Here is a 14220-nt window from a genome sequence, read left to right as displayed (position 1 = left end):
AAGATCTTTCTGTGCCAATAGTCCCCAAAATTTTTAGGTGACTGCTTTTGACTTTGTGGTGGGCTCTTAGCCACTGGAGTATCTGCAGAAAATAAATAAAAAAGCCTAATCGTAAGAATATTAACAGACTTAATTATCCAGAGATAAATTCAAATATTTAAAGGGGAAACTGATTCTAAAAATTTTACTTATTCCACAAAGTACTTGTAGGTTTGACTGTTTTACAAAAGCAGGATAAACAGGTACAAATGATGCAAGGCTTCGGAAGCAGTGCCACTGAAGATATTCTCGCCCATGTTTGTTGGTTTTACATCATATCAGTTCTTTTGTTCACACCCTGACCAACAAATATCTGTACAGTCACAAAGACAGACATGATACTCCACACTATGGGAACAGGAATGAGCAGCAGGATACAGTGGAACATAGTCTTAAGCTAATATTAGTGCCAATGGTTTTGTGTAATGAAATCTACAAAGCAAGCAGTCATGAAACCTAGGAGATAATTTACAACATAGAACAGCTTCTTCATCTGATGTAAATCACTCCAGTCTGTCACCAAAGGTTTCAAATAAATTTGCGCCAGATATTAAGCTGATAGAGCTTATTCTGATATATAAACTAACAGAGTTTATTCTGAGAGCTTACTCTGATAGAGCTGAATTCTGACAGAGGGTGGGAAAATACCACTGGAGTGAGAGCTTGATCAGCTCTGGTCTGGTCAAGTTGTTGCCTCAAGCCTTCAAAAGGCTGATTAATATGAAGGCGGTGATAGTTTAAAGAAAAAAATTAAACCATGAGAAGTGTGGTATGTTTGCTATTCAAGGACTGTTTAGAATATGTGTACTCAAGGTAAAGCTTATCTAGTTTAAGATTCTGCTTACAACAGAGGATGCTTAAAGGGTCACAGACTCGCTAATTAAGGACATACGTTCTCCTTGGCATTGAGAAACCAGGGGCTGGCAAGAGAAACAAAGAGCCTGGTGTCTTCAGATGCCCCATGACCACAAAAGGAGTAGGGGTGTTCTTCCCCAAACAACCAGAGACCCCCACACAGGCGCAGAAGACTCTGGGATGATTGCTCAAGAGAACAACACGCCATGCTTGCTCAACATACTGAATATGCAATAGTTGGGTGGAACATATGTAGTAGACCGGCGTGCTGTTTTAACTGTAGTGTGTAAGTATGAACTGAAAACCTCAGTAGGTGTGCTTGATTTGTGGAAATCTTCTACCTTGTACCCTGCACAGAATAAAGCAATGTCTCCTCTCTAAACGTACTTTCTGTGTTTCGGGAGTTACTTTCTGATCAGGTAACAACGTTACGGTGCATGGTCAAAGACAGGACATCTAGAAATATCTTGAAGTTATAACATTCTAAAATAAATCTTTCAAATCCTAAAATTTTAGAGAATGTGCACATAGGAAAACCATTAATCCTTTTTAGCCATTTTGATGATGATATAAACCAAGAATAGCTCCATTATTAATTACAGTACAAACAAACCCTAGGTCAAAATAAGGCACAGTTCTATCCTGTCTAATCCTGTTTTTCCTATTTACCCTAGATTTTAATGTGTATTAGTGTTGGGTTTTTAAGATTAAGAGAAGATTTCCGTTTTTAAAAAAAAAACCAAACAAAAACAAACAATAACAAGATAGCCAAACCTTATATTCACCTCTTGTCTTCTTTTCAATCTCAGAACCTCTAATCCATTTTTACTATCTTCATTGGTTATACTTACTTTACTTCAGGACAGGCTTTAATTAAATATTCACAATATTTGCTGTAAAAATATTCCATAATTTCTGTGGCGGCTAAAATAAGATCACAGTCATCCAACCTGTACTTCAGTGAAATGTTTAATTATCTCTCTACAAAACAGGTGAAATCATAAAACATACCTTCTAAAGGAGATAACAAGCTTTAATTCAGGATGTTTACAACCAAGGGGAATCATATTAACTGCAGATGTTAATTTACCATAACAAGACAGGTCTACTGCTAACTACTCCTTCTTTTAAAAAGAAAAACATTTGAAATAATTATTTTAACTGCAGGTGTTGGTAATGGCTCAGCAGGAACAAAAGTATTTAAAACCCGTCCCGTCTTTCGGCTGTGTTTACAACCACAGCTTTATTTATTCTAACAATAGATAAAACATTACTAAAAGCAGCTTGTTTACATACTTGTCAACAGCGGAAAGGCATCACTTGGGGGCCACGGTCCTGCAGTGTGTTTAGTGTTCTGACTTACAAGCCTTTCAACTGTTCTGATTGAAATGACCGTAGCCAAGATCTATGGGCAAAGAAAAACTTTTTTTTTTCCTTTTCTAGGTCTGTATGTTATCCACTCATTTACACTGTGTTCTGAAACTAAAAATTATCAAGACTAATTCATTGATTTTTATGCTGGGATTTGGTTTTGGTTTCATTCTGGTTAACATGAAAATCGTTTGGTAGTCTTATGCTTCTCCCACCTGAATATTACCTGAAAATGCACAGAACCACTCAGCCCAGATCATTACAACTGAAAGTTTCTTCTGAAGAGAAACAAAGAACTTGAAAAATTTATATTTTTTTTCAGTTTGCAATTACTATCAGAAAAACAATATGAACCCTTAATGACATTCTTAAAATGATCTACTACAGAATGTTTACCAATGGTAATGTAAACATTAATCATTATATGAAACAAAATTTTTAATCTGGAAGGTATTTTTTAATTAGAAAATATATTTCTGTACAATTTCATATCGTCATGCCAATCAAAGTAGCAACTTATAGCTACTTAACCATTACATTCCAATGATGAAAGGTTGCTTATAAATCTAAATTTAAATGCTTAGGAAGGTTAGGAAATATACTGTCAATATTAGTTGCATATTGCCTTACTTTATTTTCCCAAGAAAATGGATTATTCCTTACTGTAAGACTCAAGAACTGTGCAATAATTATAAAGAAGTTTGAGATTAAAAGCAATTTTTCTTTATCAGATCACTCTTGATTATGACAGCCTTCAGATAATAGGGCTGATAATTGGTCATATCTGCATATCCCTCCTGAGAAGGTATGTAGATTATCCAAGTATACTATAAACCATGCTGAAAAGTGGCCACAATGGGACAAACTGAAACATACAATTTTAATGCAAGAACTTTCAAAATTTTTTCCTGATTTCAATTTAACACAAAATTTCTAGAAAACAGGAAATTCTGCATGAACTATAAGATAAAAAGACAGCTCAAGCCAACTGATTCCAATGTATGGATACACTGTGATGCTGACAGAATTTTACAAGTTAAAGACAGGCCTCCAATAACATTATTTATCAGCTATCAAAAACAGAAGTGCTAAACTGTAATCTCATGCTAAATAATATATTGAAATCTGACCAAAGAATTCCATGTGAAAAGATCTATATAGAAAAACAGATTGTTTTTTCTAGCTCCAGTTAAAGAAACATGATCTTAGAGGATTTCTGTCATACACCTTCTTTCTTTTTCTTTGCATACTTCCACATCCTGGTCTGACCTCTCTCTGTGCTCTTTTAGTCCCGAAGCAACAGATACAATAGATTTGTATGGACCGACTGCTGTAACTTTGAGAACCCAGAGAATTACTTGTATTTCTGATCCTTCAATGCCAGGTCTGCTGCAGTCACACAGCATTTCGAAGTACTTTTCTCATAATGTATAAAAGTCTGCAAGTCTTGTCTAAAGTTTGAGGACTTCCAGTGTTAGGGTCGATTCATAGTTAACTTCCTGTCACTGTTTACAGATATAAAATTAATATTTTGATACCTGTAAGCATTCAAATTTCATATGTCATTTTGGACTTTTGCAGATGAACAGCACACATCATGGATAGCAATCTTAATAAGAAAATATTTAAATAGTAAGAACAATGAAATTAAAAATAATGCATTGGCACATGTATTCTTCCTCATTCGTATCTACATAAAATTTATTTCAACTTAGAAAATCAAAATTGGACTTTTCATTATTAACATTTATATCCTTAAAACAACATTTGAAAATCAACCCATGCCTTCTCTGCATCACACCTCATCATCAACAATGACACCAAATTAGATCTTCATTTGAAAATGCAAAAGTTGAACAAATCTGTAGTTTATTTTTCTGCATATGTATTGGTCTACAGTGTAAGACAGTAGTAAATGTATGAAGTAATCAGGAGTACTCAGAAGATATGAGCTGACAAAACAGAAGTGGTTAGAATCCACTTTACTGAGCTATTTTTTGGCAACAACAACCAAAAAAAAAGTGTAAACCATTCTTTTCTCAAGAAAATACAAAATCACCACATTTTACTGCCTAAATTCTAACTTTGATCTGTATCTCTTCTATGGCACGCTCCTGTTCTTTATTAAGAAATACATGGAAGTAGAAATAATTTCCAATCCTGGCTGAACAAAATTCACATTAAAAGGAATATGATACACTGTGCATTGGGTATGCTTTTTGGTGATTATTCTCACAGATTACTGAAGCGGCTCAAAGAGAAATTAATCAGTTACTAACATTGCTATGGTAGTTGAATCAATAATTTTGCTTGCTTTTCAGGATGTCAAATTTAAACAGAATAAATAAAGATTGTTGGAGTCTACTGTATTCTGCAGCCCCTGTGGAATCTCCTGTTCTCTCTTTCTTTCATCATCATTGAAAAACAGGTATAATTTCTGCACTGTTTTCACATAGTGTAGGACATTCATCCCCCCTTCAGTGGTCCTGTGTGTACTATTCTGTTTGCCTAATTCAACTCATTGATCGCTTTGGGGAAAAGTGGAATGATACAGTAATCAGAATCTCTGCTACCTCCTGCTAACCTGGATGCGTTCCTAAATAGCTCCCATTATGGGCTTCAGGCACATCTTGCATCGCCAGTGCTGATAGCCTGGTCTCTTAACAGGTGGACACATCTGTTCTACTCTGCCAGATTCAACTTGTGGTGATTGTGCTTTGAAATATTTGCATAGTTTGTTCCAAATAGTATGCACATCTGTTCAGATCTAATATTACCTTGAAGTTATGGTTTAGTTAAATAAAAAGAGACATCTGTAAATTTTTCAATGGTTGTACAAATATACATGTTTTAAAATATCCTTAGAATATTTTAAAAAACTGTTTTAAGTTTCATGACCTCTGGTTTTGTTTAGCCACTGAGTAGGCTATCTTCTTTATTTTAAGAAACTAGTAAGTACAGATAGAAATACTAATTGAGAAATAGTCACCTGCTAACAAACAGAAAAATCACTCAGCATATGAGAAGGTTCATGCTGTGCCTGCTACTTAAATTCATTCAACTCTGCAAATTAAACTTTTCTCCATTTATCTTATCAGGAGGGCCTCATCTAAAGTAAGTCTAGTAGATTGTGTCTGGCATAAAAATCCTCAAGGTCCTCCTAACCTAACTTGGAAACCGAACTATCTGGAAAACATTCCAGGCAAAAAAAGGCAAACAAAGTTTCAGAATTTCTTTGTTTTGATTTACAGCGTAATCAGTCTTGGAACAACTATTTTTCATGGACCATGAGAACTGACTCCTATCAACGTCAATATCCAGAAAGAATGGATTTTATTTATAGTGTAGTAAAGCAATGCTCAGTGCTTTCTCAAATTCTGTGAAGAGGTATAAAGTAGAATTCCAGGTAAATTTTTCACTTTTTTTTTTAGGGTAAATAGAAATCTTGGGAGGGTGAGGGAGAAAAAAGGGAGGTTGGTGGGACTCATTTCCTCTTTTTATTAGATTTGAGAATCTTTAGTTTGTTTTTTTGCCAAAATCGTTATGTTTCCTCAAAAAGTTTTGGTATTTAGAATACTTCAGTCCTCTAAATCTGAAGCCTATTGAGAAGGGTTTGTATGACTTCAACAGTTTCTTCTATATCTCCAGAAGTTGTCTAATGATTGCTTCACAGAGGTAGCTAGACAGCTAGTTTAAAATCATCTATAGCATTGTCTTCAAGCCACCTGGACTTTCATCTGCTACTTCAGCCAAGCTAATCCATTACACCATCTACTTTAAAGACCTACATTCCAGAATTACAATATTCTAATGAAAAAATAGAGCCAAATCGATGTCTGCATACACAGAATTAATCATGGCCAAGCTGCCATATTAGTACAAGAGCCCCTAGAAAGTTGTCTGGTTGAACCAGTTGGCTCCAGGTGGCTGCAAAAGTGTGCCTCACTTCCTCACAATCAGATGGTTTCACGTGCCAGTGCAACGGTGCTAAGCTTACATCCAGGCAGCTGTGTGACGGTCTGACAAATTACAGTCAATGTCTCAAACATTCCTTAAAGAACTTTGGTGGAGAAGACGGCCTCTGTAAAAACGCTGGAGTTGTGTGAACAGGACAATGTGGCCGGAGGAGAGGGCCCCACGGAGGGTGGGACCACGCTTCTCCAAAGCTGCAATTCCTTATCTTAGGTGACCAGGAGAAGGAGCGCAGCATATGTGCCTGGAGGAGGGGGCCCCATGGAGGATGGGACTGTGCTTCTATCTTAAGCGGTCATGCCAGCAGGAAAAGAGAGGTAGCTCTGCAATGACCCCCACCAAAGCTCACCCACTGATTCCAGAGAACCCCGGGAATGTGAACTGCGCATGTCGAGACCATCAACTAACACACTATAAAAGAAGGGAGAACGAGTTCTCAGTGTGCGCCCTCCAGAACCAGATCTCTACACTGGCTGGACCAACGCTGGACCCAGGACTGTTGAAAACCTTACCCCCCCCTGCCGCCCTTCTCTCTTTTCCACAGTCCCTACACCTCATCCTTTTAAAAATAAACTGTTGACCAAGTCTGAGACTAGGAGTGGATCCAGCCGGCCCTAGGCTCCTCTTCGAGGAGTCCAGAAAGCAAGGGGGTCTGCTCTGAACCTCGTGACTCAACGGGAGGGCTCTCCTTCTGACACAGCTTCATGTTCCTTTTTCCATTTCTTTTTATACACCTTCCTTCCCTTTTGAAACAGCAGCTTAATGACATGTTGCAAGGTTCATATTGATAAGTTCACGTGTACTTGGACAAAGTTAGCTAGGTTGAATAAATGTTGATTGTTGTCTGAACTCCCCTGGTGTCGTTTTGCCTTAATTCTGACAAAAGAAATCCACGCTTCAACTTTGGGACGCAACAAGCTGTTACCTCCCATGTTGCTGTTTTGGCTGCTTGAATCCTCTCCTCAACCTCAAAATGAAAATTCCATGTATTTATACACATATAATGTAAGAAAATTACAATGAACTGTTACTAGATATTTTATTACACATTGCAAAGAGAAAACACACTCTTTAAAAAGCAAAGCTTTTTAAGAATTAAATTGCATAAAACCAAAATTCTGAAGAAGGAACTCTCTAAGAAAAAAAAAAACTAAATTAATAAAAAAAATTAAACCTATGAATCAAACACTTTTCATTCTAGGTCTGAAAAGCTGTATGTAAAGCATGCTCTATTACAAGTGAAAAGGATATCTAACAGGATTCTCTCCCAAAGTCCCAGTCTCATTTCCCCCACAAGCCTTTCCACTTAGAGAGGCAGAAAAATACATATTAATAATTATGACTGGAGAGATTTACAGGAGCATTCACGTATTCTAGATTTGTCCTGGATGTTTGTCACTATGTCATATGATATGAATGATTCACTACAAAGATTACTTGAGAAAGTACTTGAGGAATATGACATAAAAGGAAATTTAGCATGTATTTAATTTTACTTCTTTTGTACATAGCAAATGTTGGGTTTATATATACTTACATAATGGTATACATTAACATACAATACACTAAATATTATACTTACATCTGTGATTTCTTTGACTAGGTGGAAACGTACCTTTAATATGCAATAATATTTTTAAAAGGTCCCAAATTCCAAAGGTCCCAATATTACATTGCAAAGCAAACAAAGAAATCAGGTTTCAGGCAAGGATTTTATCTTCCATGAAAAGTATTTCCAATTACTGTTTTAAGACATCACTTAAAATTACAGCTGTGAAAATCCAGTGCACATTCACTATCACAGACCATTATTTGACAGTGAGATATATCACTCCTATCTAATTCATATCTTTAATTTTCTGAAAACCTAATAAATCTCAAATTGTTCCTTCATAGTGATAGCATGATTTGTTCTTATTTATAAAAGAAAGAAAGAAATATCTTTCTAGTTTCAGAAGCTGATCCAAATCCTTCTCTCTACATCGTCCATCTGTATCCAGGGATTTTCCAATATAAACTAAACTTGTTGTCTTCCTGCCAAAATCATGCCAAAGATTAGAGGCTATGTTTCCATACGTAAGATACAAAAGAAGAAATGCAGTTAAAATTGAGCTTACATCCAGTTTATAGAGGAAACAAAAATCTTTTCTCTGTACATATAGTCTCTCACATACATACCTACCATCACAGGTACTAAATACATTCAGTAAGTGTTAAGTGATTCCCTTCTCTTTTAAAAAAATCTTTCCATTTTTTATGGAGACAGAAACTCTGCTGGAACCAATACACACAGCTGCATTAACTCAAGTTTCCCATTGTATTTTATGACTCTAGCTTAATATCCAAAATGTTGAACTCCCACTGACATGTCTGGCATAGAATATGTGACACGTTTCATGTCGCCAAATGGTTGTGAAAGTTAGAAGAAAGTCCCTGACTTCCTTGTAGGCTCTCCAAAAACCAACAGAAGCCTCCAATTTATCCACTGCCTTTCGCCTTGCTTGCCAATGTCAAATGTCCACTATGCCCTACATTCCCAAGAAATGTCTACAGTGGTGCGCAAAGCCTGCACCTCAGCAGCTCTGGAACCGCAACACTCTTTCTCCCACTGTGATTTCTTTAACACCTTACTTTGTTATGGGACCTGCTGGAGCCCGACATATATCAGATAAACTGAGAGAACTAGGTAATCTACCTCTGCAAAGAGTTCTCTACAAGAATTTTAGATTACAGTAAAAATTATTAAAGGGAATTTATCTTCTGATGCAAACACAATTACAGGTCTAATTCACCTTTCCAAGCTTAAAATTTTGTAATTCTATTGAATTCATTAGAATGATGCTGAAATAAAATTGGACTAATAATACATTGGGGGGTGTTTGCATCAGTGGGATCCCTCAGTAGCAGTGAAAGGAAGCAGTTGATTATTGTCTAGCTTCAGCTACTTGAAAGAAGAAGGAAGGCAGACAGGTTATTTAGAATGGACTCATAATGCTGGAATTAAACTGTAAAAAGTTAAGTTCACATTTAATTTAAGGGAAAATATTATGAAAATGAATTTTTTTTTTACTGTGGCGTACTCTACCAAGGGAAATTAAACTTTATTTTGTGAGACTCTCTGGCCAAAACTATTACTGACTTTGCATATCCATTGCTGAAGATCAGATTTTAAAGATCTTCAGTAGCACATTTCTTGGACTGGATTAGAAAAGTCTGATTATCTTTGTTACACTAGAGTTGCTCTTGGTACTTGTGCCACGAAGGGCTTTTGATAATAAATGAAGAATGAGGTTCACAGTGGAGATGAGCACTCTCATCTGCAGGCACTTTTTTAAACTCAGACTGAAGATTAGTCAATATTAAGACAGCTTTGGCTTTTCAGTAGCAGGTTACTGTTTTCCAGTTCAGAATCCCTAGATATTTGTCCTCTATCCAGCTGGGAACTAGAAAACAAGTGAACAGAACTGAAAGGGATAGCTGGGCACTGCTTACTCACACACATCTTCTGACCTTAGATCTCAAACACAGCAGGGAATAACCTCAGATCAGCAGAAACCTAAACTAGCTCGTTGTGCTATATATTTTCTATCTTTACTGTCTCAGAATCTTGGAAACTATCTGCTAATTTAATTTGTTGTGATTAATACATTGTTCCAGTGTTTCCTGCTGTTATAGTCTGCAGGAGAATTTAGTTATAATGATGGCTAAACTCAACAGCAAATTTTAACAACAGGAATTATAGCACCATTATGCAGAAATGTCTAGCAAATTATGCAATTGTATCTACCACAATATAAATCTCAAATATATTAAACCTCTTATTGTTTCTTTGAAACAGCTAGCCTGGGTGTCAGCCAAAATGTAAAATTCACAAAGGCAATTTAATTTTTTTATTTTTTTTTTTAATCCTATGGGCTTTTCAGAAGACTGTTAGCTGAAGCTCTAGGTCTGTATTAGCTCTGTTGATAGAAAAAATGTGTTTGCTTACACAAACTGCATGCTTATTGCAAGTTATAAGTAACATCCAAAATATGACTCGAATGTCTTAGAAACCAGTACTAATAAGCATACATTCCAAATTGATTTATAAATGCATAAAAAATGTCAGGTTAGCAAATCTGAAGACATTTACAAAATAAGCAAAAGAAGTAGTAAATGCTCATCAGACACTGAAGGGCACAAACGGGTATTTTTGCTCTAACAAACTTTCACTAGAAATGTACATGAATGCAAAAAGGTAAGAAACTAAAGGAGTTTGTGACTGTAATTTGAGAACACTGCAAACATTTTACAGTGTTCTAAATAATTTGCCAAGCAAGTGACGCATGTTGCAAACAGCAAGAGACAAATTTCAAAAGCTTTGCCAGCCTTCTGCATGCAAAGGAACCAAGACTTTCATCAACTCCCTTCTCCCCACTTTCCCTAATTCCCTTAACCTAAACTATTTCACACTTTACTAATCCCTACAGTTGAATTCCCTGGGGGTTTTTTCAACCCCAAGTTCCTTCCACTGCCCTGTTCCCCTTCCAGCTCCAGCACTCCTTTCATCTTTCCTAATACTCTTACTGTAGGTCTTCAGCAGAGTCTGCAATGACATTTCATAGGCTCAAAGTGGCAGCTGTTATGAAGTTAAACTCTATGGGGTTCTCAGACTGCCACCCTCAAAATGCACTACGTGTCCCAGAGCATGAAAGCAAATGAGTCCGGAGGAAGAAAGAATGGTTGCCTTCTTTCAACCAGATCCACTGCGGCAGCTTTTTTCCCTCTTCTACTTCGTGCTTTATCACCATCTGCTGGCAGAACCTCAAAACACTGCTCCGAGACTTCTCCCTGGATCCTCCAGAGCTCTCAGCTCTGTGAATCTGTTGGGAAACCACCAACTGCATATCATCCCTGTCTTACTCATGGTTCTTCTGCTGCTGGCATGTATTGCAGACACAAGCAATGTCACCTTCCAGAAGAACCACCAACTTCTAATTCTGCATTGTATCTGTCTAACTCCAGTGAGGACCAGCTCTCTTCTTCTCAAAACAAAGAATTAAATGAATACAAACATATGCTATACACCACAACCTTCACTCTGCCCTCCCAAGTTTTCCAGACTTTCAGTGCACATTTGATCACCTGCTGAACATGACTTGACTGCTCTATGGTCTCTTCCTCTAACCTAATCTTTATCAATTACTAGCAGTGTAGAAAGAGGTGTATGCAGAGAGGCAAAAACAAGAAAAACAAAAGGAGGTATATTGTTTGTGGGATGGGACACTTGTGATAGAAATAAAATGTATATTGTTGAAAGGAGATACATGAAGAATAGATAAGTTGTATGTGTAAAGAGCTTGAATATCTTGTTTTTATGGGTTTGTGCCAGGCACAATGTGTGCATAAGTAGCTACTCAAATCACATATTTCAACAAAATGGTCCGCGTTTCAGCACCATGTGTCTTTGATTTCAACCACATTTCAGATGGCTTTCCAATGTGGGCATCAAGGAAGGTTGCTAATTTCAGCTCGCTTCCACGGTGGCATTTCGACACAATATCTTGTCTTGCATCAGCTAGAAAACAACTACAACAGTTCTCTGGATAATTGAATTTTAACTCTGTGAAACTATTTCTTCACAAATTTATGCAATCAACTTTTGGGGGGAAAAACCAGCCAATTTTACTCATTTCATCATTAAGTCATATATTAGTACCATCTCCAAGGACTCATTATGGGCTCTTGTAGGCATATGTCCGCATTCAAAAAAAAATAAACACATTTTCTTACAGAAATTCTGTGCTTCTACAGTCTCCTGCAGAGACAATTATAAACTACCATGATGATTTATTTTAACAATTGTAATTTCTAATTTAGATTATAACTACTATAATATATTATAAATATTATAACAAATAAAAAGATAATTGAAACTCCTAAACTGACGAAGATTCTGTTGCCTGAATTTATGAATTAAGACCAGTCACTAGGAGCAAGCCTTAAAGACATGGGGTTTTGTCTGTGTCTGTGTATCTGTCTTTTAAAGAACTTCAACTCTCAGGAAATGAATAGGGCTTGGCAACAGCTATACGAGCCATAACTTTCTCATTTCAAGAAACTTCATTTAAATCTATATACAGAGTGTGCTAGACACTTTATAGCCTATCTATGGCTATAAAGACTTGGTTCATGTCCCAGAGAGTTTCTGCTCTCACTTGAAGACTTGATGAATTGAGTGAGTGGAGAGAATGCAGAATAAAGAAAAGTGACTTTTATAGGATAGCAACTATACAGTTAACAATATGAATAAAGAATAATACTTATTATAAATTTGGAGGATGTATTTGGAAAGGAAATCCACATGACTCAACATGAAAATAACTCCTAATATGCTAGCCTGTATGTTGAATTAAAATTGAAACATATGCAAGGTCTTGATTGGATGAGAGACTTATTAAAATTGTAATCCTCTGTTTTTTCTTGACTGTTCCTGGATTATTGAGTTTTTTCCAAAAAGGAGGTCATGTAATTATTGTACATGGCTTTTCATTGCCCCTTTGAGATTTCCTGGGTATGAATAAATTATTATTATTTAAAATTTCACATCATTGACACATTACTTCTGAGGAATCATATCAGCTCTTCACCCATTTTGAATTCTGTTATTTGTGTCTTTTAAATTACAAAAATCAGCATTTATGCTGCATTTTTATTTATCTGTTTTTATATTTTAACCTGAGGAAAATAAATACTTTTCCTGAAGTAAGAAAAAAACAATCTAATTAGTTTGATGAATCTAGCACTTCCTGAAGACCTCTTACAGATAATAGAAATACAGGAAAATAAAACAATATGAAAGACCGAACAAGACAACATAATTTTATATAGTGTTGAAAAGCAAAGGCCTTCAAGCAGGGAAGGGTATGATCACAATCTATAAATATTTTCAAGGCTTTCAGAATGAAAGAAGGAAAGGAATTAATTTCTATAGCTGGAAAGAATAATTCTCCCCACTGAAGGAATCACTGGATGAAATTCTATGGTCTGTTTTACTCATGAGGTCAGACTAAAAGATTATCATAATGCCTTTCTGGCCTTAAGCCTGTAAATCACACTACCTAAGGATGGCAATTCAAAGAGACAATTATATCTAAGAAAAAAAAACAGTTTAACTGATACCAAAAGAAAAATTCTAAACAGTAAAAGTCTGGATATCGATGTTTTTAGTGATCCCTAGCCTCCCTCCTTACCTCCATCTTTCCCCTTTCTTCATGAAGAAAACAGGAATATCCAAAAATAAGTGCTACTGTCATTCAACACTGGGAGTAACATAGAATCTGATGATGTCCTGAGAACTACCAAAAAATTATGGCAACTCCCTTTTACGCCAGAGAGAGATTTGTTATGTCACAGGCACCTTGTCATATCTGTGCTATACATTATTTTTTCAGGAGTCTTAATCAATCCAGAGACTCCATAAGATTTCTCTACCAACAAAAAATATGTCTGGGCATACAGCTTCCAAGTAGTACCCTTATGTTTTTAAACGACATTGTAACTTTTGTATTGCTAATCAAAACCAAATGTCTAAAACACCATAGCGAGAACTGCTAAGCTGAAGTTGCAAAATCCTGCACTCTTTTTCCATGCATATTTCTTCCTATTAAAATTGAAGTTGAAAGTAGTTGCGTGTCCCACCTTCAGCAACTTAGAATTACAAACCATAAAAAGAAGGTGAGATTAAGAGGTTAGCGAGTATGTTGTATGAGTAATACTGCAGAATGCAAAGGGCAAACTACATGACCCAAAGGGCTTTTTTCTCTGCTTCTAATATCTGTGATTCACTGACCTGCTATTCTTCCAAAGACACTTCAGCGATTCTTACTTCTTTGCTTCCATACATGTAACCCAAAGGGAAAGCAGTAATGTGAGACTCCAAAATATAAGGATAAAATTCAGAAATATTGTACATGTAGAAAGTGACAATATGTGTTTCAGATA

This window comes from Accipiter gentilis, chromosome 22 (genome assembly GCF_929443795.1).
Source record: "Accipiter gentilis chromosome 22, bAccGen1.1, whole genome shotgun sequence".
In the NCBI taxonomy this organism is placed as follows: Eukaryota; Metazoa; Chordata; class Aves; order Accipitriformes; family Accipitridae; genus Astur; species Astur gentilis.
Note: the sequence above shows the minus strand (reverse complement) of the source record.